We start from the raw sequence: 25,835 nt of genomic DNA, 5'->3' as shown, positions 1-25,835 counted from the left end.
TTTTCTCGTTTGATGTGGAACACGGAATTGCTCTACACGCAGTGCAGGGGAATCGGGCCTCATCTCGCGGCAAGGGGGATGTCTCATGGTTTTTCTCAAGTTGCGGCCGGAACCTGGGGTATATTCTCAAGTTACGACGGGGAGGGCCCTTCCAGACACGTGTTAGATCAGCGACGTCAGGACTCCTGCCTAGGTGCGAGGGACACCTCGGGATTCTCCTCGAGTCTTGGCATGGCAATTGGGATGCGTCTCCACGTGAGGCGGGAGACCAGGGTCCCTTTCCACGTGCCACAGGGATCCTGGGACTCCTATCCATTTTCAAGAGGAGTCAGGCATCGTCTCCTTTGAAAGCATTGATCTCCGCAGACCTCTCGAGTTTTCAAAGGATGTGAGGCCTCCGGTCGCGATGAGGCGGAGAATTAGGTTTTTCTCTGTGGTCTCCACAGGGGATTCAGACATCCCTTCGTCTTGGGAGATGAAAGACGAGCCTGCATTCAATTCACTGCAGGGATATCTGGCCTTACTTCGAGTCAGAGCATCTCGGTGTCTATTCCACTTGAGGCCACAAATTCAGGGTCCCTCTCACATACCTGTAGCTGAGAGAAGCCTCCTCTTGAGGTGCTTGTGAAACGTTGGTATTCCTCTTGAGTCGAAGCCAGGGACTAAGCTCTCATCTCGAGTTGATTTGGGGTCCACGGAGCACTTTCGTGTTGCTCCAGTGACCTCAGGATCCCTCTAGACTTGAGACAATGATCTTGGGTTTTCTCTGGAGTGCCATCAAGGAAATCAAGACTTTTTTCTCGTTTGATGTGGAACATGGAAGTGCTCTGCACGCAGTGCAGGGGAATCGGGCCTCATCTCGCGGCGAGGTGGAAGTCTCATGGTTTTTCTCGTGTTGCGGCCGGAACCTGGGGTATATTCTCGACTTACGATGGGGAGAGCCCTTCCAGTCAACTGTTTGTTGAGCGACGTCATTACTCCTGCCTAGGTGCGAGGAACACCTCTGGATTCTCCTCGAGTCTTGACATGGCAATTGGGACGCGTCTCCACGTGAGGCGGGAGACCCAGGGTCCCTTTCCACGTGCCACACGGATCCTGGGACTCCTATCCATTTTCAAGTGGAGTCAGGCATCGTCTCCTTTGGAAGCATTGATCTCCGCGGACCTCTCGAGTTTTGAAAGGATGTGAGGCTTCCGGTCGCGATGAGGCGGAGAACTAGGTCTTTCTCTGTGGTCTCCACAGGGGATTCAGACATCCCTTCGTCTTGGGAGATGCAAGACCAGCCTGCACTCAATTCACTGCAGGGATATCCGGCCTTACTTCGAGTCAGAGCATCTCGGTGTCTATTCCACTTGAGGCCACAAACTCAGTGTCCCTCTCACATACCTGTAGCTGAGAGAAGCCTCCTCTTGAGGTGCTTGTGAAACGTTGGTATTCCTCTTGAGTCGAAGCCAGGGACTAAGCTCTCATCTCGAGTTGATTTGGGGTCCACGGAGACCTTTCGTGTTGCTCCAGTGACCTCAGGATCCCTCTAGACTTGAGACAGTGATCTTGGGTTTTCTCTGGAGTGCCATCAAGGAAATCAAGGCTCCTTTCACTTTTGATGTCGAACACGGAATTGCTCTGCACGCAGGGCAGGGGAATCGGGCCTCATCTCGTGGTGAGGGGGAAGTCTCATGGTTTTTCTCGAGTTGCGGCAAGAACCTGGGGTATATTCTCGAGTTCGGACGGGGAGTGCCCTTCCAGACACGTGTTTGTTCAGCGACGTCAGGACTCCTGCCTAGGTGCGAGGGACACCTCGGGATTCTCCTCGAGTCTTGGCATGGCAATTGGGACGCGTCTCCACGTGAGGCGGGAGACCCAGGGTCCCTCTCCACGTGCCACTGGGATCCTGGGACTCCTATCCATTTTCAATAGGAGTCAGGCATCGTCTCCTTTGGAAGCATTGATCTCCGCAGACCTCTCGAGTTTTCAAAGGATGTGAGGCCTCCGGTAGCGATGAGGTGGAGAACTAGGTCTTTCTCTGTGGTCTCCACAGGGTATTCAGACATCCCTTCGTCTTGGGAGATGCACGAAGAGCCTGCATTCAATTCACTGCAGGGATATTCGGCCTTACTTCGAGTCAGAGCATATCGGTGTCCATTCCACTTGAGGCCACAAACTCAGGGTCCCTCTCACATAACTGTAGCTGAGAGAAGCCTCCTCTTGAGGTGCTTGTGGAAATCTGGTATTCCTCTTGAGTCGAAGCCAGGGACTAAGCTCTCATCTCGAGTTGATTTGGGGTCCACGGAGCCCTTTCGTGTTGCTACAGTGACCTCAGGATCCCTCTAGACTTGAGACAGTGATCTTGGGTTTTCTCTGGAGTGCCATCAAGGATATCAAGGCTCCTTTCAACTTTGATGTGGAACACGGCATTGCTCTGCACGCAGTGCAGGGAAATTCGGCCTCATCTCGCGGCGAGTTTGAAGTCTCATGGTTTTACTCGAGTTGCGGCCGGAACCTGGGGTATGTTCCCGAGTTACGACGGTGAGGTCCCTTCCAGACACGTGTTTGTTCAGCGACGTCAGGACTCCTGCCTAGGTGCGAGGGACAACTTGGGATTCTCCTCGAGTCTTGGCATGGCAATTGGGACGCGTCTCCACGTGAGGTGGGAGACCCAGGGTCCCTTTCCACGTGATTCAGGGATCCTGGGACTCCTATCCATTTTCAAGAAGAGTCAGGCATCGTCTCCTTTGGAAGCATTGATCTCCGCGGACCTCTCGAGTTTTCAAAGGATATGAGGCCTCTGGTCGCGATGAGGCGGAAAACTAGGTCTTTCTCTGTGGTCTCCACATGGGATTCAGACATTCCTTCGTCTTGGGAGATGCAAGACGAGCCTGCATTCAATTCACTGCAGGAATATCCGGCCTTACTTGGAGTCAGAGCATCTCGGTGTCCATTCCACTTGAGGCCACAAACTCAGGGTCCCTCTCACATACCTGTAGCTGAGAGAAGCCTCCTCTTGAGGTGCTTGTGGAAAGTTGGTATTCCTCTTGAGTCGAAGCCAGGGACTAAGCTCTCATCTCGAGTTGATTTGGGGTCCACGGAGCCCTTTCGTGTTGCTCCAGTGACCTCAGGATCCCTCTAGACTTGAGACAGTGATCTTGGGTTTTCTCTGGAGTGTCATCAAGGAAATTAAGGCTCCTTTCACGTTTGATGTGGAACACGGAATTGCTCTGGACGCAGTGCAGGGGAATCGGGCCTCATCTAGCGGCGAGGGAGAAGTCTCATGGTTTTTCTCGAGTCGAGGCCGGAACCTGGGGTATATTCTCGAGTTACGACGGGGAGGTCCCTTCCATACACGTGTTTGTTCAGCGACGTCAGGACTCCAGCCTAGGTGCGAGGGACACCTCGGGATTTTCCTTGAGTCTTGGCATGGCAATTGGGACGCGTCTCCACGTGAGGCGGGAGACGCAGGGTCCCTTTCCACGTGCCACAGGGATCCTGGGACTCCTATCCATTTTCAAGAGGAGTCAGGCATCGTCTCCTTTGCAAGCATTGATCTCCGCAGACCTCTCGAGTTTTCAAAGGATGTGAGGCCTCCGATCGCGTTGAGGCGGAGGACTAGGTCTTTCTCTGTGGTCTCCACAGGGGATTCAGACATCCGTTGGTCTTGGGAGATGCAAGACGATCCTGCATTCAATTCACTGCATGGATATCCGGCCTTACTTCGAGTCAGAGCATCTCCGTGTCCATTCCACTTGAGGCCAAAAACTCAGGGTCCCTCTCACATACCTGTAGCTGAGAGAAGCCTCCTCTTGAGGTGCTTGTGGAAAGTTGGTATTCCTCTTGAGTCAAAGCCAGGGACTAAGCTCTCATCTCGAGTTGATTTGGGGTCCACGGAGCCCTTTCGTGTTGCTCCAGTGACCTCAGGATCCCTCTAGACTTGAGACAGTGATCTTGGGTTTTCTCTGGAGTGCCGTCAAGGAAATCAAGGCTCCTTTCACGTTTGATGTGGAACACGGAATTGCTCTGCACGCAGTGCAGGGGAATCGGGCCTCATCTCGCGGCGAGGGGGAAGTCTCATGGTTTTTCTCGAGTTGCGGCCGGAACCTGGGGTGTATTCTCGAGTTACGACGGGGAGGGCCCTTCCAGACACGTGTTTGTTCAGCGACGTAAGGACTCCAGCCTAGGTGCGAGGGACACCTCGGGATTCTCCTCGAGTCTTGGCATGGCAATTGGGACGCGTCTCCACGTGAGGCGGGAGACGCAGGGTCCCTTTCCACGTGCCACAGGGATCCTTGGACTCCATCCATTTTCAAAGGAGTCAGGCATCGTCTCCTTTGGAAGCATTGATCTCCGCGGACGTCTCGAGTTTTCAAAGGATGTGAGGCCTCCGGTCGCGTTGAGGCGGAGGACTAGGTCTTTCTCTGTGGTCTCCACAGGGGATTCAGACAACCCTTCGTCTTGGGAGATGCAAGACGAGCCTGCATTCAATTCACTGCAGGGATATCTGGCCTTACTTCGAGTCAGAGCATCTCGGTGTCCATTCGACTTGAGGCCACAAACTCAGGGTCCCTCTCACATACCTGTAGCTGAGAGAAGCCTCCTCTTGAGGTGCTTGTGGAAACTTGGTATTCCTCTTGAGTCGAAGCCAGGGACTAAGCTCTCATCTCGAGTTGATTTGGGGTCCACGGAGCCCTTTCGTGTTGCTCCAGTGACCTCAGGATCCCCCTAGACTTGAGACAGTGACCTTGGGTTTTCTCTGGAGTGCCATCAAGGAAATCAAGGCTCCTTTCACGTTTGACGTGGAACACGGAATTGCTCTGCACGCAGTGCAGGGGAATCGGACCTCATCTCGCGGCGAGGGGGAAGTCTCATGGTTTATCTCGAGTTGCGGCCGGAACCTGGGGTATATTCTCGAGTTACGACGGGGAGGGCCCTTCCTTACACGTGTTTGTTCAGCGACGTCAGGACTCCTGCATAGGTGCGAGGGACACCTCGGGATTCTCCTCGAGTCTTGGCATGGCAATTGGGACGCGTCTCCACGTGAGGCGGGAGACCCAGGGTCCCTTTCCACGTGCCACAGGGATCCTGGGACTCCTATCCATTTTCAAGAGGAGTCAGGCATCGTCTCCTTTGGAAGCATTGATCTCCCTGGACCTCTCGAGTTTTCAAAGGATGTGAGGCCTCCGGTCGCGATGAGGCGGAGGACTAGGTCTTTCTCTGTGGACTCCACAGGGAATTCAGACATCCCTTCGTCTTGGGAGATGCAAGATGAGCCTGCATTCAATTCACTCCAGGGATATCTGGTCTTAGTTCGAGTCACAGCATCTCGGTGTCCATTCCACTTGAGGCCACAAACTCAGGGTCCCTCTCACATACCTGTAGCTGAGAGAAGCCTCCTCTTGAGGTGCTTGTGGAACGTTGGTATTCCTCTTGAGTCGAAGCCAGGGACTAAGCTCTCATCTCGAGTTGATTTGGGGTCCACGGAGCCCTTTCCTGTTGCTCCAGTGACCTCAGGATCCCTCTAGACTTGAGACACTGATCTTGGGTTTTCTCTGGAGTGCCAGCAAGGAAATCAAGGCTCCTTTCACATTTGATGCGGAACACGGAATTGCTGTGCACGCAGTGCAGGGGAATCAGGCCTCATCTCGCGGCGAGGGGGAAGTCTCATGGTTTTTCTCGAGTTGCGGCCGGAACCTGGGGTATATTCTCGAGTTACGACGGGGAGGGCCCTTCCAGACACGTGTTTGTTCAGCGACGTCAGGACTCCTGCCTAGGTGCGAGGGACACCTCGGGATTCTCCTCGAGCCTTGGCATGGCAATTGGGACGCGTCTCCACGTGAGGCGGGAGACCCACGGTCCCTTTCCACGTGCCACAGGGATCCTGGGACTCCTATCCATTTTCAAGAGGAGTCAGGCATCGTCTCCTTTGGAAGCCTTGATCTCCGTGGACGTCTCGAGTTTTCAAAGGATGTGAGGCCTCCAGTCGTGAAGAGGTGGAGAACTAGGTCTTCTCTGTGGTCTCCCCAGGGGATTCAGACATCCCTTCATCTTGGGAGATGGAAGACGAGCCTGCATTCAATTCACTGCAGGGATATCCGGCCTTACTTAGAGTCAGAGCATCTCGGTGTCCATTCCACTTGAGGCCACAAACTCAGGGTCCCTCTCACATACCTGTAGCTGAGAGAAGCCTCCTCTTGAGGTGCTTGTGGAAAGTTGGTATTCCTCTTGAGTCGAAGCCAGGGACTAAGCTCTCATCTCGAGTTGATTTGGGGTCCACGGAGCCCTTTCCTGTTGCTACAGTGACCTCAGGATCCCTCTAGACTTGAGACAGTGATCTTGGGTTTTCTCTGGAGTGCCATCAAGGAAATCAAGACTCCTTTCAAGTTTGATGTGGAACACGGAATTGTTCTGCACGCAGTGCAGGGGAATCGGGCCTCATCTCGCGGCAAGGGGGATATCTCATGGTTTTTCTCAAGTTTCGGCCGAAACCTGGGGTATATTCCCGAGTTACGACGGGGAGGGCCCTTCCAGACACGTGTTTGTTCAGCGAAGTCAGGACTCCTGCCTAGGTGCGAGGGACACCTCTGGATTCTCCTCGAGTCTTGGCATGGCAATTGGGACGTGTCTCCACGTGAGGCGGGAGACCCAGGGTCCCTTTCCCCGTGCCACAGGGATGCTGGGACACCTATCCATTTTCAAGAGGAGTCAGGCATCGTCTCCTTCGGAAGTATTGATCTCCGCGGACCTCTCGAGTTTTCAAAGGATATGAGGCCTCCGGTTGCGTTGAGGTGGAGGACTAGGTCTTTCTCTGTGGTCTCCACAGTGGATTCAGACATCCCTTCATCTTGGGAGATCCAAGACGAGCCTGCATTCAATTCACTGCCGGGATATCCGGCCTTACTTCGAGTCAGAGCATCTCGGTGTCCATTCCACTTGAGGCCACAAACTCAGGGTCCCTCAAATATACCTGTAGCTGAGAGAAGCCTCCTCTTGAGGTGCTTGTGGAAAGTTGGTATTCCACTTGAGTTGAAGCCAGGGACTAAGCTCTCATCTCGAGTTGATTTGGGGTCCACGAAGCCCTTTCCTGTTGGTCCAGTGACCTCAGATTCCTCTAGACTTGAAACAGTGATCTTGGGTTTTCTCTGGAGTGCCATCAAGGAAATCAAGGCTCCTTTCAAGTTTGATGTGGAACACGGAATTGCTCTGCACGCAGTGCAGGGGAATCGGGCATCATCTCGCGGCAAGGGGGATGTCTCATGGTTTTTCTCAAGTTGCGGCTGAAACCTGGAGTATATTCTCGAGTTACGACGAGGAGGGCCCTTCCAGACACGTGTTTGTTCAGGGACGTCAGGACTCCTGCCTAGGTGCGAGGGACACCTCGGGATTCTCCTCGAGTCTTGGCATGGCAATTGGGATGCGTCTCCACGTGAGGCGGGAGACCCAGGGTCCCTTTCCACGTGCCACAGGGATCCTGGGACTCCTATCCATTTTCAAGAAGAGTCAGGCATCTTCTTCTTTGGAAGCACTGATCTCCGCGGACCTCTCGTGTTTTCAAAGGATGTGAGGCCTTCGGTCTCGATGAGGCGGAGAACGAGGTCTTTCTCTGTGGTCTCCACAGGGGATTCAGACAACCCTTCGTCTTGGGAGATGCAAGACGATCCTGCATTCAAATCACTGCAGGGATATCCGGCCTTATTTCGAGTCAGAGCATCTCGGTGTCCATTCCACTTGAGGCCACAAACTCAGGGTCCCTCTCACATACCTGTAGCTGAGAGAAGCCTCTTCTTGAGGTGCTTGTGGAAAGTTGGTATTCCTCTTGAGTCGAAGCCAGGGACTAAGCTCTCATCTCGAGTTGATTTGGGGTCCACGGAGCCCTTTCTTGTTGCTCCAGTGACCTCAGGATCCCTCTAGACTTGAGACAGTGATCTTGGGTTTTCTCTGGAGTGCCATCAAGGAAATCAAGGCTCCTTTCTTTTTTGACGTGTAATACGGAATTCCTCTGCACGCAGGGCAGGGGAATCGGGCCTCATCTCGCGGCGAGGGGGAAGTCTCATAGTATTTCTCGAGTTGCGGCCGGAACTTGGGGTATATTCTCGAGTTACGACGGGGAGGGCCCTTCCAGACACGTGTTTGTTCATCGACGTCAGGACTCCTGCCTAGGTGCGAGGGACACCTCGGGATTCTCCTCTAGTCTTGGCATGGCAATTGGGCCGCGTCTCCACGTGTTGCGGGAGACCCAGTGTCCCTTTCCACGTGCCACAGTAATCCTGGGACTCCTATCCATTTTCAAGAGGAGTCAGGCATCGTCTCCTTTGGAAGCATTGATCTCTGCAGACCTCTCGAGTTTTCAAAGGATGTGAGGCCTCCGGTCACGATGAGGCGGAGGACTAGGTCTTTCTCTGTGGTCTCCACAGGGGATTCAGACATCCCTCCTTCTTGGGAGATACAAGACGAGCCTGCATTCAATTCACTGCAGGGATATCCGGCCTTACTTCGAGTCAGAGCATCTCGGTGTCCATTGCACTTGAGGCCACAAATTCAGGGTTCCTCTCACATACCTGTAGCTGAGAGAAGCTTCCTCTTGAGGTGCTTGTGGAAAGTTGGTATTCCTCTTGAGTCTAAGCCAGGGACTAAGCTCTCATCTCGAGTTGATTTGGGGTCCTTGGAGCCCTTTCGTGTTGCTCCAGTGACCTCAGGATCCCTCTAGACTTGAGACACTGATCTTGGGTTTTCTCTGGAGTGCCATCAAGGAAATCAAGGCTCCTTTCATTTTTGATATGGAATACGGAATTGCTCTGCACGCAGGGCAGGGGAGTCGGGCCTCATCTCGCGGCGAGGGGGAAGTCTCATGGTTTTTCTCGAGTTGCGGCCGGCGCCTGGGGTATATTCCCGAGTTACGACGGGGAGGTGACTTCCAGACACGTGTTTGTTCAGCGACGTTAGGACTCCTGCCTAGGTGCGAGGGACACCTCGGGATTCTCCTCGAGTCTGGCATCACAATTGGGACGTGTCTCCACGTGAGGCGGGAGACCCAGGTTCCCTTTCCAAGTGCCACAGTGATCCTGGGACTCCTATCCATTTTTAATTAAAGTCAGGCATCGTCTCCTTTAGAAGCATTGATCTCTTCAGACCTCTCGAGTTTTCAAAGGATGTGAGGCCTCCGGTCGCGATGAGGCGGAGGAGTAGGTCTTTCTCTGTGGTCTCCACAGGTGATTCAGACAACCCTTCGTCTTGGGAGATGCAAGACGAGCCTGCATTCAATTCACTGCAGGGATATCCGGCCTTACTTCGAGTCAGAGCATCTCGGTGTCCATTCCACTTGAGGCCACAAACTCAGGGTCCCTCTCACATACCTGTAGCTGAGAGAAGCCTCCTCTTGAGGTGCTTGTGGAAAGTTGGTATTCCTCTTGAGTGGAAGCCAGGGACTAAGCTCTCATCTCGAGTTGATTTGGGGTCCACGGAGCCCTTTCTTGTTGCTCCAGTGACCACAGGATCCCTCTAGACTTGCGACAGTGATCTTGGGTTTTCTCTGGAGTGCCATCAAGGAAATCAAGGCTCCTTTCTTTTTTGATGTGGAATACGGAATTCCTCTGCACGCAGGGCAGGGGAATCGGGCCTCATCTCGCGGCGAGGGGGAAGTCTCATGGTTTTTCTCAAGTTGCGGCCGGAACTTGGGGTATATTCTCGAGTTACGACGGGGAGGGCCCTTCCAGACACGTGTTTGTTCAGCGACGTCAGGACTCCTGCCTAGGTGCGAGGGACACCTCGGGATTCTCCTCGAGTCTTGGCATGGCAATTGGGCCGCGTCTCCACGTGTGGCGGGAGACCCAGTGTCCCTTTCCACGTGCCACAGTAATCCTGGGACTCCTATCCATTTTCAAGAGGAGTCAGGCATCGTCTCCTTTGGAAGCATTGATCTCTGCAGACGTCTCGAGTTTTCAAAAGATGTGAGGCCTCCGGTCACGATGAGGCGGAGGACTAGGTCTTTCTCTGTGGTCTCCACAGGGGATTCAGACATCCCTTCGTCTTGGGAGATGCACGACGAGCCTGCATTCAATTCACTGCAGGGATATCCGGCCTTACTTCGAGTCAGAGCATCTCGGTGGCCATTCCATTTGAGGCCACAAACTCAGGGGCCCTCTCACATACCTGTAGCTGAGAGAAGCCTCCTCTTGAGGTGCTTGTGGAAGGTTGGTATTCCTCTTGAGTCGAAGCCAGGGACTAAGCTCTCATCTTGAGTTGATTTGGGGTCCTTGGAGCCCTTTCGTGTTGCTCCAGTGACCTCAGGATCCCTCTAGACTTGAGACACTGATCTTGGGTTTTCTCTGGAGTGCCATCAAGGAAATCAAGGCTCCTTTCATTTTTGATATGGAATACGGAATTGCTCTGCACGCAGGGCAGGGGAATCGGGCCTCATCTCGCGGCGAGGGGGAAGACTCATGGTTTTTCTCGAGCTGCGGCCGGAACCTGGGGTATATTCTCGAGTTACGACGGGGAGGTCCCTTCCAGACATGTGTTTGTTCAGCGACGTCAGGACTCCTGCCTAGGTGCGAGGGACACCTCGGGATTCTCCTCGAGTCTGGCATGGCAATTGGGTCGTGTCTCCATGTGAGGCGGGAGACCCAGGTTCCCTTTCCAAGTGCCACAATGATCCTGGGACTCCTATCCATTTTTAAGAAGAGTCAGGCATCGTCTCCTTTAGAAGCATTGATCTCTTCAGACCTCTCCAGTTTTCAAAGGATGTGAGGCCTCCGGTCGCGATGAGGCGGAGGAGTAGGTCTTTCTCTGTGGTCTCCACAGGGGATTCAGACAACCCTTCGTCTTGGGAGATGCAAGACGAGCCTGCATTCAATTCACTGCAGGGATATTCGGTCTTACTTCGAGTCAGAGCATCTCGGTGTCCTTTCGACTTGAGGCCACAAACTCGGGGTCCCTCAAATATACCTGTAGCTGAGAGAAGCCTCCTCTTGAGGTGCTTGTGGAAAGTTGCTAATCCTCTTGAGTCTAAGCCAGGGACTAAGCTCTCATCTCGAGTTGATTTGGGGTCCACGGAGCCATTTCATGTTGCTCCAGTGACCTCAGGATCCCTCTAGACTTGAGACAGTGATCTTGGGTTTTCTCTGGAGTGCCATCAAGGAAATCAAGGCTCCTTTCACGTTTGATGTGGAACACGGAATTGCTCTGCATGCAGTGCAGGGGAATCGGGCCTCAACTCGCGGCGAGGGGAAAATCTCATGGTTTTTCTCGAGTTGCGGCCGGAACCTGGGGTATATTCTCGAGTTACGACGGGGAGGACCCTTCCAGACACGTGTTTGTTCAGCGACGTCAGGACTCCTGCTTAGGTGCGAGGGACACCTCGGGATTCTCCTCGAATCTTGGCATGGCAATTTGGACGCGTCTCCACGTGAGGCGGGAGACCCAGCGTCCCTTTCCACGTGCCACAGGAATCCTGGGACTCCTATCCATTTTCAAGAGGAGTCAGGCATCGTCTCCTTTGGAAGCATTGATCTCGGGGACCTCTCGAGTTTTCAAAGGATGTGAGGCCTCCGGTCGCGATGAGGCGGAGAACTCGGTCTTTCTCTGTGGTCTCCACAGGGGATTCACACATCCCTTCGTCTTGGGAGATGCAAGACGAGCCTGCATTCAATTCACTGCAGGAATATCCGGCGTTACTTCGAGTCAGAGCATCTCGGTGTCCATTCCACTTGAGGCCACAAACTCAGGGTCCCTCAAATATACCTGTAGCTGAGAGAAGCCTCCTCTTGAGGTGCTTGTGGAAAGTTGGTATTCCTCTTGAGTCAAAGCCAGGGACTAAGCTCTCATCTCGAGTTGATTTGGGGTCCACGGAGCCATTTCTTGTTGCTCCAGTGACCTCAGGATCCCTCTAGACTTGAGACAGTGATCTTGGGTTTTCTCTGGAGTGCCATCAAGGAAATCAAGGCTCCTTTCTTTTTTGATGTGGAATACGGAATTGCTCTGCACGCAGGGCAGGGGAATCGGGCCTCATCTCGCGGGGAGGGGGAAGTCTCATGGTTTTTCTCGAGTTGCGGCCGGAACCTGGGGTATATTCTCGAGTTACGACGGGGAGGTCCCTTCCAGACACGTGTTTGTTCAGCGACGTCAGGACTCCTGCCTAGGTGCGAGGGACACCTCGGGATTCTCCTCGAGTCTGGCATGGCAATTGGGACGTGTCTCCACGTGAGGCGGGAGACCCAGGGTCCCTTTCCAAGTGCCACAGTGATCCTGGGACTCCTATCCATTTTCAAGAAGAGTCAGGCATCGTCTCCTTTGGAAGCATTGATCTCTGCAGACCTCTCGAGTTTTCAAAGGATGTGAGGCCTCCGGTCGCGATGAGGCGGAGGAGTAGGTCTTTCTCTGTGGTCTCCACAGGGGATTCAGACATCCCTTCGTCTTGGGAGATGCAAGACGAGCCTGCATTCAATTCACTGCAGGGATATCCGGCCTTACTTCGAGTCAGAGCATCTCGGTGTCCATTCCACTTGAGGCCACAAACTCAGGGTCCCTCTCACATACCTGTAGCTGAGAGAAGCCGCCTCTTGAGTTGCTTGTGGAAAGTTGGTATTCCACTTGTGTCGAAGCCAGGGACTAAGCTCTCATCTCGAGTTGATTTGGGGTCCATGGAGCCCTTTCATGTTGCTCCAGTGACCTCAGGACTCCTCTAGACTTGAGACAGTGATCTTGCGTTTTCTCTGGAGTGCCATCAAGGAAATCAAGGCTACTTTCACGTTTGATGTGGAAAATGGAATTGCTCTGCATGCAGTGCAGGGGAATCGGGCCTCAACTCGCGGCGAGGGGGAAATCTCATGGTTTTTCTCGAGTTGAGGCCCGAACCTGGGGTATATTCTCGAGTTACGACGGGGAGGGCCCTTCCAGACACGTGTTTGTTCAGCGACGTCAGGACTCCTGCCTAAGTGCGAGGGACACTTCGGGATTCTCCTCGAGTCTTGGCATGGCAATTGGGACGCGTCTCCACGTGAGGCGGGAGACCCAGTGTCCCTTTCCACGTGCCACAGGGATCCTGGGACTCCTATCCATTTTCAAGAGGAGTCAGGCATCGTCTCCTTTGGAAGCATTGATCTCCCTGGACCTCTCGAGTTTTCAAAGGATGTGAGGCCTCCGGTCGCGATGAGGCGGAGGACTAGGTCTTTCTCTGTGGACTCCACAGGGAATTCAGACATCCCTTCGTCTTGGGAGATGCAAGATGAGCCTGCATTCAATTCACTCCAGGGATATCTGGTCTTACTTCGAGTCACAGCATCTCGGTGTCCATTCCACTTGAGGCCACAAACTCAGGGTCCCTCTCACATAACTGTAGCTGAGAGAAGCCTCCTCTTGAGGTGTTTGTGGAAAGTTGGTATTCCTCTTGAGTCGAAGCCAGGGACTAAGCTCTCATCTCGAGTTGATTTGGGGTCCACGGAGCCCTTTCCTGTTGCTCCAGTGACCTCAGGATCCCTCTAGACTTGAGACACTGATCTTGGGTTTTCTCTGGAGTGCCAGCAAGGAAATCAAGGCTCCTTTCACATTTGATGTGGAACACGGAATTGCTGTGCACGCAGTGCAGGGGAATCGGGCCTCATCTCGCGGCGAGGGGGAAGTCTCATGGTTTTTCTCTAGTTGCGGCCGGAACCTGGGGCATATTCTCGAGTTACGACGGGGAGGGCCCTTCCAGACACGTGTTTGTTCAGCGACGTCAGGACTCCTGCCTAGGTGCGAGGGACACCTCGGGATTCTCCTCGAGCCTTGGCATGGCAATTGGGACGCGTCTCCACGTGAGGCGGGAGACCCAGGGTCCCTTTCCACGTGCCACAGGGATCCTGGGACTCCTATCCATTTTCAAGAGGAGTCAGGCATCGTCTCCTTTGGAAGCCTTGATCTCCGTGGACGTCTCGAGTTTTCAAAGGATGTGAGGCCTCCAGTCGTGAAGAGGTGGAGAACTAGGTCTTCTCTGTGGTCTCCCCAGGGGATTCAGACATCCCTTCATCTTGGGAGATGGAATACGAGCCTGCATTCAATTCACTGCAGGGATATCCGGCCTTACTTAGAGTCAGAGCATCTCGGTGTCCATTCCACTTGAGGCCACAAACTCAGGGTCCCTCTCACATACCTGTAGCTGAGAGAAGCCTCCTCTTGAGGTGCTTGTGGAAAGTTGGTATTCCTCTTGAGTCGAAGCCAGGGACTAAGCTCTCATCTCGAGTTGATTTGGGGTCCACGGAGCCCTTTCCTGTTGCTACAGTGACCTCAGGATCCCTCTAGACTTGAGACAGTGATCTTGGGTTTTCTCTGGAGTGCCATCAAGGAAATCAAGACTCCTTTCAAGTTTGATGTGGAACACGGAATTGTTCTGCACGCAGTGCAGGGGAATCGGGCCTCATCTCGCGGCAAGGGGGATGTCTCATGGTTTTTCTCAAGTTTCGGCCGAAACCTGGGGTATATTCCCGAGTTACGACGGGGAGGGCCCTTCCAGACACGTGTTTGTTCAGCGAAGTCAGGACTCCTGCCTAGGTGCGAGGGACACCTCTGGATTCTCCTCGAGTCTTGGCATGGCAATTGGGACGTGTCTCCACGTGAGGCGGGAGACCCAGGGTCCCTTTCCCCGTGCCACAGGGATGCTGGGACACCTATCCATTTTCAAGAGGAGTCAGGCATCGTCTCCTTCGGAAGTATTGATCTCCGCGGACCTCTCGAGTTTTCAAAGGATATGAGGCCTCCGGTTGCGTTGAGGTGGAGGACTAGGTCTTTCTCTGTGGTCTCCACAGGGGATTCAGACATCCCTTCGTCTTGGAAGATGAAATACGAGCCTACATTCAATTCACTGCAGGGATATCCGGCCTTACTTCGAGTCAGAGCATCTCGGTGCCCATTCCACTTGAGGCCAGAAACTCAGGGGCCCTCTCACAACCTGTAGCTGAGAGAAGCCTCCTCTTGAGGTGCTTCTGGAAAGTTGGTATTCCTCTTGAGTCGAAGCAAGGGTCTAAGCTCTCATCTCGAGTTGATTTGGGGTCCACGGAGCCCTTTCGTGTTGCTACAGTGACCTCAGGATCCCTCTAGACTTGAGACAGTGATCTTGGGTTTTCTCTGGTGTGCCATCAAGGAAATCAAGGCTCCTTTCAAGTTTGATGTGGAACACGGAATTGCTCTGCACGCAGTGCAGGGGAATCGGGCCTCATCTCGCTGTGAGGGGGAAGTCTCATGGTGTTTCTCGAGTTGCGGCCGGAACCTGTGGTATATTATCGAGTTACGACGGGGAGGGCCCGTCCAGACACGTGTTTGTTCAGCGACGTCAGGACTCCTGCCTAGGTGCGAGGGACACCTCGGGATTCTCCTCGAGTCTTGGCATGGCAATGGGGACGCGTCTCCACGTGAGGCGGGAGACCCAGGGTCCCTTTCCAGGTGCCACAGGGATCCTGGGACTCCTATCCATTTTCAAGAGGAGTCAGGCATCGTCTCCTTTGGAAGCATTGATCTCCGCGGACCTCTCGAGTTTTCAAAGGATGTGAGGCCTCCGCTCGCGATGAGGCGGAGAATTAGGTCTTTCTCTGTGGTCTCCACAGGGGATTCATACATCCCTTAGTCTTGGGAGATGCAAGACGAGCCTGCATTCCATTCACTGCAGGGATATCCGGCCTTACTTCGAGTCAGAGCATCTCAGTGTCCATTCCACTTGAGGCCAAAAACTCGGGGTCCCTCTCACATACCTGTAGCTGAGAGAAGCCTTCTCTTGAGGTGCTTGTGGAAAGTTGGTATTCTTCTTGAGTCGAAGCCAGGGACTAAGCTCTCATCTCGAGTTGATTTGGGGTCCTGGAGCCCTTTCGTGTTGCTACAGTGACCTCAGGATCCCTCTAGACTTGAGACAGTGATCTTGGGTTTTCTCTGGAATGCCATCATGGAAATCAAGACTCCTTTCACGTTTGATGTGGAACACAGAATTGCTCTGCACGCAGTGCAGGGGAATGGGGCCTCATCTCGCGGCGAGGAGTAAGTCTCATGGTTTTTCTCGAGTTGCGGCCGGAACCAGGGGTATATTCTCGAGTTATGACTGGGAGGGCCCTTCCAGACACGTGTTTGTTCAGCGACGTCAGGACTCCTGCCTAGGTGCGAGGGACACCTCGGGATTCTCCACAAGTCTTGGCATGGTAATTGGGACGCGTCTCCACGTGATGCGGGAGACCCAGGGTCCCTTTCCACGTGCCACAGGGATCCTGGGACTCCTATCCATTTTCAAGAGGAGGCAGGCAACGTCTCCTTTGGAAGCATTGATCTCCGTGCACCTCTCCAATTTTCAAAGGATGTGAGGCCTCCGTTCGCGTTGAGGCGGAGAACTAGGTCTTTCTCTGTGGTCTCCACAGGGGATTCAGACATCCCTTCGTCTTGGGAGATGCAAGACGAGCCTGCATTCAATTCACTGCATTGATATCGGGCCTTATTTCCAGTCAGAGCACCTCGGTGTCCATTCCACTTGAGGCCACAATCTGAGGGTCCCTCTCACATAACGGTAGCTGAGAGAAGCCTCCTCTTGCGGTGCTTGTGGAAAGTTGGTATTCCTCTTGAGTTGAAGCCAGGGACTAAGCTTTCATCTCGAGTTGATTTGGGGTCCTCGGAGCCATTTCGTGTTGCTCCAGTGACCTCAGGATCCCTCTAGACTTGAGACAGTGATCTTGGGTTTTCTCTGGAGTGCCATCAAGGAAATCAAGTCTCCTTTCACGTTTGATGTGGAACACGGAATTGCTCTGCACAAAGTGCAGGGGAATCGGGCCTCATCTCGCGGCGAGAGGGAAGTCTCATGGTTTTTCTCGAATTGCGGCCAGAACCTGGGGTATATTCTCGAGTTACGATGGGGAGGTCCCTTCCAGACACGTGTTTGTTCAGCGACTTCAGTACTCCTGCCTAGGTGCGAGGACAACTCGGGATTCTCGTAGAGTCTTGGCATGGCAATTCGGACGCGTCTCCACATGAGGCAGTAGACCCAGGGTCCATTTCCACGTGCCACAGGGATCCTGGGACTCCTATCCATTTTCAAGAGGAATCAGGCATCTTCTCCTTTGGAAGCATTGATCTCCGTGGACCTCTCGAGTTTTCAAAGGATGAGAGGCCTCCGGTCGCGATGATGCGGACATCTAGGTCTTTCTCTGTGGTCTCCACAGGAGATTCAGACATCCCTTCGTCTTGGGAGATGCAAGACGAGCCTGCATTCAATTCACTGCAGGGATATCGGGCCTTACTTCGAGTCAGAGCATCTCTGTGTCCATTCCACTTGAGGCCACAATCTCAGGGTCCCCCTCACATACCTGTAGCTGAGAGAAACCTACTCTTGAGGGTCTTGTGGAAAGTTGGTATTCCTCTTGAGTCGAAGCCAGGGACTAAGCTCTCATCTCGAGTTGATTTGGGGTCCACGGAGCCCTTTCGAGTTGCTACAGTGACCTCAGGATCCCTCTAGACTTGAGACAGTTATCTTGGGTTTTCTCTGGAGTGCCATCAAGGAAATCAAGCTCCTTTCACGTTTGATGTGTAACACGGAATTGCTCTGCACGCAGTGCAGGGGAATCGGGCCTCATCTCGCGGCGAGGGGGAAGTCTCATGGTTTTTCTCGACTTGCGGCCGGAACCTGGGCTATATTCTCGAGTTACAACGGGGAGGGCCTTTCCAGACACGTGTTTGTTCAGCGACGTCAGGACTCCTTCCTAGGTGCGAGGGACACCTCGGGATTCTCCTCGAGTCTTGGCATGGCAATTGGGAGGCGTCTCCACGTGAGGCGGGAGACGCAGGGTCCCTTTCCACGTGCCACAGGGACCCTGGGACTCCTATCCATTTTCAAGAGGAGTCAGGCATCGTCTCCTTTGGAAGCATTGATCTCCGCGGACCTCTCGAGTTTTCAAAGGATGTGAGGCCTCCGGTCGCGATGAGACGGAGAACTAGGTCTTTCTCTGTGGTCTCCAAAGGGGATTCAGACATCCCTTCGTCTTGGGAGATGCAAGACGAGCCTGCATTCACTTCACTGCAGGGATAAATGGCCTTACTTCGAGTCAGAGCATCTCGGTGTCCATTCCACTTGAGGCCAGAAACTCAGGGTCCTTCTCACATACCTGTGGTTGAGAGAACCCACCTCTTGAGGTGCTTGTGGAAAGTTGGTATTCCTCTTGAGTCGAAGCCAGGGACTAAGCTCTCATCACGAGTTGATATGGGGACCACAGAGCCCTTTCATGTTGCTACAGTGACCTCAGTATCCCTCTAGACTTGAGACAGTGATCTTGGGTTTTCTCTTTCTCGGGCCTCATCTCACGGCGAGGGGGAAGTCTCATGGTTTTTCTCGAGTTGCGGCTGGAAACTGGGCTATATTCTCGAGTTACAACGGGGAGGGCCTTTCCAGACACGTGTTTGTTCAGCGACGTCAGGACTCCTGCCTAGGTGCGAGGGACACCTCGGGATTCTCCTCGAGTCTTGGCATGGCAATTGGGATGCGTCTCCACGTGAGGCGGGAGACCCAGGGTCCCTTTCCACGTGCCACAGGGATCCTGGGACTCCTATCCATTTTCAAGAGGTGTCAAGCATCGTCTCCTTGGAAGTATTGATCTCCGCAGACCTCTCGAGTTTTCAAAGGATATGAGGCCTCCGGTTGCGTTGAGGCGGAGGACTAGGTCTTTCTCTGTGGTCTCCACAGGGGATTCAGACAACCCTTCGTCTTGGGAGATGCAAGACGAGCCTGCATTCAATTCACTGCAGGGATATCCGTCTTACTTCGAGTCAGAGCATCTCGGTGTCCATTCCACTTGAGGCCACAAACTCAGGGTCCCTCTCAAATACCTGTAGCTGAGAGAAGCCTCCTCTTGAGGTGCTTGTGGAAAGTTGGTATTCCTCTTGAGTCGAAGCCAGGGACTAAGCTCTCATCTCGAGTTAATTGGGATCCACGGAGCCCTTTCTTGTTGCTACAGTGACCTCAGGATCCCTCTAGACTTGAGACAGTGATCTTGGGTTTTCTCTGGAGTGCCATCAAGGAAATCAAGGCTCCTTTCACGTTTGATGTGGAACACGGAATTGCTCTGCACGCAGTGCAGGGGAATCGGGCATCATCTCGCGGCAAGGGGGATGTCTCATGGTTTTTCTCAAGTTGCGGCTGAAACCTGGGGTATATTCTCGAGTTACGACGAGGAGGGCCCTTCCAGACACGTGTTTGTTCAGGGACGTCAGGACTCCTGCCTAGGTGCGAGGGACACCTTGGGATTGTCCTCGAGTCTTGGCATGGCAATTGGGATGCGTCTCCACGTGAGGCGGGAGACCCAGGGTCCCTTTCCACGTGCCACAGGGATCCTGGGACTCCTATCCATTTTCAAGAAGAGTCAGGCATCTTCTCCTTTGGAAGCATTGATCTCCGCGGACCTCTCGAGTTTTCAAAGGATGTGAGGCCTTCGGTCTCGATGAGGCGGAGAACGAGGTCTTTCTCTGTGGTCTCCACAGGGGATTCAGACAACCCTTCGTCTTGGGAGATGCAAGACGATCCTGCATTCAATTCACTGCAGGGATATCCGGCCTTACTTCGAGTCAGAGCATCTCGGTGTCCATTCCACTTGAGGCCACAAACTCAGGGTCCCTCTCACATACGTGTGGCTGAGAGAAGCCTCCTCTTGAGGTGCTTGTGGAAAGTTGGTATTCCTCTTGAGTCGAAGCCAGGGACTAAGCTCTCATCTCGAGTTGATTTGAGGTCCACAGAGCCCTTTCTTGTTGCTCCAGTGACCTCAGGATCCCTCTAGACTTGAGACAGTGATCTTGGGTTTTCTCTGTAGTGCCGTCAAGGAAATCAAGGCTCCTTTCACGTTTGATGTGGAACACGGAATTGCTTTGCACGCAGTGCAGGGGAATCGGGCCTCATCTCGCGGCGAGGGGGAAGTCTCATGGTTTTTCTCGAGTTGCGGCCGGAACTTGGGGTATATTCTCGAGTTAGAACGGGGAGGGCCCTTCCAGACACGTGTTTGTTCAGCGACGTCAGGACTCCTGCCTAGGTGCGAGGGACACCTCGGGATTCTCCTCGAGTCTTGGCATGGCAATTGGGCCGCGTCTCCACGTGTTGCGGGAGACCCAGTGTCCCTTTCCACGTGCCACAGTAATCCTGGGACTCCTATCCATTTTCAAGAGGAGTCAGGCATCGTCTCCTTTGGAAGCATTGATCTCTGCAGACCTCTCGAGTTTTCAAAGGATGTGAGGCCTCCGGTCACGATGAGGCGGAGGACTAGGTCTTTCTCTTTGGTCTCCACAGGGGATTCAGACATCCCTCCTTCTTGGGAGATGCAAGACGAGCCTGCATTCAATTCACTGCAGGGATGTCCGGCCTTACTTCGAGTCAGAGCATCTCGGTGTCCATTGCACTTGAGGCCACACATTCAGGGTTCCTCTCACATACCTGTAGCTGAGAGAAACTTCCTCTTGAGGTGCTTGTGGAAAGTTGGTATTCCTCTTGAGTCAAAGCCAGGGACTAAGCTCTCATCTCGAGTTGATTTGGGGTCCTTGGAGCCCTTTCGTGTTGCTCCAGTGACCTCAGGATCACTCTAGACTTGAGACACTGATCTTGGGTTTTCTCTGGAGTGCCATCAAGGAAATCTAGGCTCCTTTCATTTTTGATATGGAATACGGAATTGCTCTGCACGCAGGGCAGGGGAATCGGGCCTCATCTCGCGGCGAGGGGGAAGTCTCATGGTTTTTCTCGAGTTGCGGCCGGAACCTGGGGTATATTCCAGAGTTACGACGGGGAGGTGACTTCCAGACACGTGTTTGTTCAGCGACGTCAGGACTCCTGCCTAGGTGCGAGGGACACCTCGGGATTCTCCTCGAGTCTGGCATCGCAATTGGGACGTGTCTCCACGTGAGGCGGGAGACCCAGGTTCCCTTTCCAAGTGCCACAGTGATCCTGGGACTCCTATCCATTTTTAAGAAAAGTCAGGCATCGTCTCCTTTAGAAGCATTGATCTCTTCAGACCTCTCGAGTTTTCAAAGGATGTGAGGCCTCCGGTCGCGATGAGGTGGAGGAGTAGGTCTTTCTCTGTGGTCTCCACAGGGGATTCAGACAACCCTTCGTCTTGGGAGATGCAAGACGAGCCTGCATTCAATTCACTGCAGGGATATCCGGCCTTACTTCGAGTCAGAGCATCTCGGTGTCCATTCCACTTGAGGCCACAAACTCAGGGTCCCTCTCACATACCTGTAGCTGAGAGAAGCCTCCTCTTGAGTTGCTTGTGGAAAGTTGGTATTCCTCTTGTGTCGAAGCCAGGGACTAAGCTCTCATCTCGAGTTGATTTGGGGTCCATGGAGCCCTTTCATGTTGCTCCAGTGACCTCAGGATCTTTCTAGACTTGAGACAGTGATCTTGGGTTTTCTCTGGAGTGCCATCAAGGAAATCAAGGCTACTTTCACGTTTGATGTGGAAAACGGAATTGCTCTGCATGCAGTGCAGGGGAATCGGGCTTCAACTCGCGGCGAGGGGGAAATCTCATGGTTTTTCTCGAGTTGCGGCCGGAACCTGGGGTATATTCTCGAGTTACAACGGGGAGGGCCCTTCCAGACACGTGTTTGTTCAGCGACGTCAGGACTCCTGCCTAGGTGCGAGGGACACCTCGGGATTCTCCTCGAGTCTTGGCATGGCAATTGGGACGCGTCTCCACGTGAGGCGGGAGATCCAGTGTCCCTTTCCACGTGCCACAGGGATCCTGGGACTCCTATCCATTTTCAAGAGGAGTCAGGCATCGTCTCCTTTGGAAGCATTGATCTCCGCAGACCTCTCGAGTTTTCAAAGGATGTGAGGCCTCTGGTCGCGATGAGGCGGAGAACTCGGTCTTTCTCTGTGGTCTCACCAGCGGATTCAGACATCCCTTCGTCTTGGGAGATGCAAGATGAGCCTGCATTCAATTCACTGCAGGGATATCCGGCCTTACTTCGAGTCAGAGCATCTCGGTGTCCATTCCACTTGAGGCCACAAACTCAGGGGCCCTCTCACATACCTGTAGCTGAGAGAAGCCTCCTCTTGAGGTGCTTGTGGAAAGTTGGTATTCCTCTTGAGTCGAAGCCAGGGACTAAGCTCTCATCTCGAGTTGATTTGGGGTCCACGAAGCCATTTCATGTTGCTCCAGTGACCTCAGGATCCCTCTAGACTTGAGACAGTGATCTTGGGTTTTCTCTGGAGTGCCATCAAGGAAATCAAGGCTCCTTTCTTTTTTGATGTGGAATACGGAATTCCTCTGCACGCAGGGCAGGGGAATCGTGCCTCATCTCGCGGCGAGGGGGAAGTCTCATGGTTTTTCTCAAGTTGCGGCCGGAACTTGGGGTATATTCTCGAGTTACGACGGGGAGGGCCCTTCCAGATACGTGTTTGTTCAGCGACGTCAGGACTCCTGCCTAGGTGCGAGGGACACCTCGGGATTCTCCTCGAGTCTTGGCATGGCAATTGGGCCGCGTCTCCACATGTGGCGGGAGACCCAGTGTCCCTTTCCACGTGCCACAGTAATCCTGGGACTCCTATCCATTTTCAAGAGGAGTCAGGCATCGTCTCCTTTGGAAGCATTGATCTCTGCAGACCTCTCGAGTTTTCAAAGGATGTGAGGCCTCCGGTCACGATGAGGCGGAGGACTAGGTCTTTCTCTGTGGTCTCCACAGGGGATTCAGACATCCCTTCGTCTTGGGAGATGCACGACGAGCCTGCATTCAATTCACTGCAGGGATATCCGGCCTTACTTCGAGTCAGAGCATCTCGGTGTCCATTGCATTTGAGGCAACAAATTCAGGGTTCCTCTCACATACCTGTAGCTGAGAGAAGCTTCCTCTTGAGGTGCTTGTGCAAAGTTGGTATTCCTCTTGAGTCTAAGCCAGGGACTAAGCTCTCATCTCGAGTTGATTTGGGGTCCTTGGAGACCTTTCGTGTTGCTCCAGTGACCTCAGGATCCCTCTAGACTTGAGACACTGATCTTGGGTTTTCTCTGGAGTGCCATCAAGGAAATCAAGGCTCCTTTCATTTTTGATGTGGAATACGGAATTGCTCTGCATGCAGTGCAGGGGAATCGGGCCTCAACTCGCGGCGAGGGGAAAATCTCATGGTTTTTCTCGAGTTGCGGCCGGAACCTGGGGTATATTCTCGAGTTACGACGGGGAGGGCCCTTCCAGACACGTGTTTGTTCAGCGACGTCAGGACTCCTGCTTAGGTGCGAGGGACACCTCGGGATTCTCCTCGAATCTTGGCATGGCAATTTGGACGCGTCTCCACGTGAGGCGGGAGACCCAGGGTCCCTTTCCACGTGCCACAGGAATCCTGGGACTCCTATCCATTTTCAAGAGGAGTCAGGCATCGTCTCCTTTGGAAGCATTGATCTCCGCGGACCTCTCGAGTTTTCAAAGGATGTGAGGCCTCCGGTCGCGATGAGGCGGAGAACTCGGTCTTTCTCTGTGGTCTCCACAGGGGATTCACACATCCCTTCGTCTTGGGAGATGCAAGACGAGCCTGCATTCAATTCACTGCAGGAATATCCGGCCTTACTTCGAGTCAGAGCATCTCGGTGTCCATTCCACTTGAGGCCACAAACTCAGGGTCCCTCAAATATACCTGTAGCTGAGAGAAGCCACCTCTTGAGGTGATTGTGGAAAGTTGGTATTCCTCTTGAGTCAAAGGCAGGGACTAAGCTCTCATCTCGAGTTGATTAGGGGTCCTTGGAGCCCTTTCGTGTTGCTCCAGTGACCTCAGGATCCCTCTAGACTTGAGACACTGATCTTGGGTTTTCTCTGGAGTGCCATCAAGGAAATCAAGGCTCCTTTCATTTTTGATGTGAATACGGAATTGCTCTGCACGCAGGGCAGGGGAATCGGGCCTCATCTCGCGGCGAGGGGGAAGTCTCATGGTTTTTCTCGAGTTGTGGCCGGAACCTCGGGTATATTCTCGAGTTACGACGGGGAGGTCCCTTCCAGACACGTGTTTGTTCAGCGACGTCAGGACTCCTGCCTAGGTGCGAGGGACACCTCGGGATTCTCCTCGAGTCTTGCATGGCAATTGGGACGTGTCTCCACGTGAGGCGGGATTCCCAGTGTCCCGTTCCACGTGCCACAGGGATCCTGGGACTCCTATCCATTTTCAAGAAGAGTCAGGCATCTTCTCCTTTGGAAGCATTGATCTCCGCGGACCTCACGAGATTTCAAAGGATGTGAGGCCTCCGGTCACGATGAGGCGGAGGACTAGGTCTTTCTCTGTGGTCTACTCAGGGGATTCAGACATCCCTTCGTCTTGGGAGATGCAAGACGAGCCTGCATTCAATTCACTGCAGGGATATCCGGCCTTACTTCGAGTCAGAGCATCTCGGTGTCCATTGCACTTGAGGCCACAAATTCAGGGTTCCTCTCACATACCTGTAGCTGAGAGAAGCTTCCTCTTGAGGTGCTTGTGCAAAGTTGGTATTCCTCTTGAGTCTAAGCCAGGGACTAAGCTCTCATCTCGAGTTGATTTGGGGTCCTTGGAGCCCTTTCGTGTTGCTCCAGTGACCTCAGGATCCCTCTAGACTTGAGACACTGATCTTGGGTTTTCTCTGGAGTGCCATCAAGGAAATCAAGGCTCCTTTCACGTTTGATGTGGAAAACGGAATTGCTCTGCATGCAGTGCAGGGGAATCGCGCCTCATGTCGCGTCGAGGGGGAAGTCTCATGGTTTTTCTCGAGTTGCGTCCCGAACCTGGGGTATATTCTCGAGTTACGATGGGGAGGGCCCTTCCAGACACGTGTTTGTTCAGCGACGTCAGGACTCCTGCCTAGGTGCGACGGACACCTTGGGATTCTCCTCGAGTCTTTTCATGGCAATTGGGACGCGTCTCTACGTGAGGCGGGATACCCAGTGTCCCTTTCCACTTGCCACAGGGATCCTGGGACTGCTATCCATTTTCAAGAGGAGTCAGGCATCGTCTCCTTTGGAAGCATTGATCTCCGCAGACCTCTCGAGTTTTCAAAGGATGTGAGGCCTCTGGTCGCGATGAGGCGGAGAACTCGGTCTTTCTCTGTGGTCTCCACAGGGGATTCAGACATCCCTTCTTGGGAGATGCAAGACGAGCCTGCATTCAATTCACTGCAGGGATATCCGGCCTTACTTCGAGTCAGAGCATCTCGGTGTCCTTTCCACTTGAGGCCACACACTCGGGGTCCCTCAAATATACCTGTAGCTGAGAGAAGCCTCCTCTTGAGGTGCTTGTGGAAAGTTGGTATTCCTCTTGAGTCGAAGCCAGGGACGAAGCTCTCATCTCGAGTTGATTTGGGGTCCACGGAGCCATTTCATGTTGCTCCAGTGACCTCAGGATCCCTCTAGATTTGAGACAGTGATCTTGGGTTTTCTCTGGAGTGCCATCAAGGAAATCAAGGCTCCTTTCACGTTTGATGTGGAAAACGGAATTGCTCTGCATGCAGTGCAGGGGAATCGGGTCTCAACTCGCGGCGAGGGGGAAATCTCATGGTTTTTCTCGAGTTGCGGCCGGAACCTGGGGTATATACTCGAGTTACGATGGGGAGGGCCCTTCCAGACACGTGTTTGTTCAGCGACGTCAGGACTCCTGCCTAGGTGCAAGGGACACCTCGGGATTCTCCTCGAGTCTTGGCATGGCAATTGGGATGCGTCTCCACGTGAGGCGGGAGACCCAGTTTCCCTTTCCAGGTGCCACAGGGATCCTGGGACTCCTATCCATTTTCAAGAGGAGTCAGGCATCGTCTCCTTTGGAAGCATTGATCTCCTCGGACCTCTCGAGTTTTCAAAGGATGTGAGGCCTCCGCTCGCGATGAGGCGGAGAATTAGGTCTTTCTCTGTGGTCTCCACAGGGGATTCAGACATCC

This window comes from Dama dama, chromosome 13, assembly GCF_033118175.1.
Source record: "Dama dama isolate Ldn47 chromosome 13, ASM3311817v1, whole genome shotgun sequence".
Classification (NCBI taxonomy): Eukaryota; Metazoa; Chordata; class Mammalia; order Artiodactyla; family Cervidae; genus Dama; species Dama dama.
The sequence above is the reverse complement of the archived record's forward strand: the minus strand, read 5'-3'. Positions refer to the sequence as shown.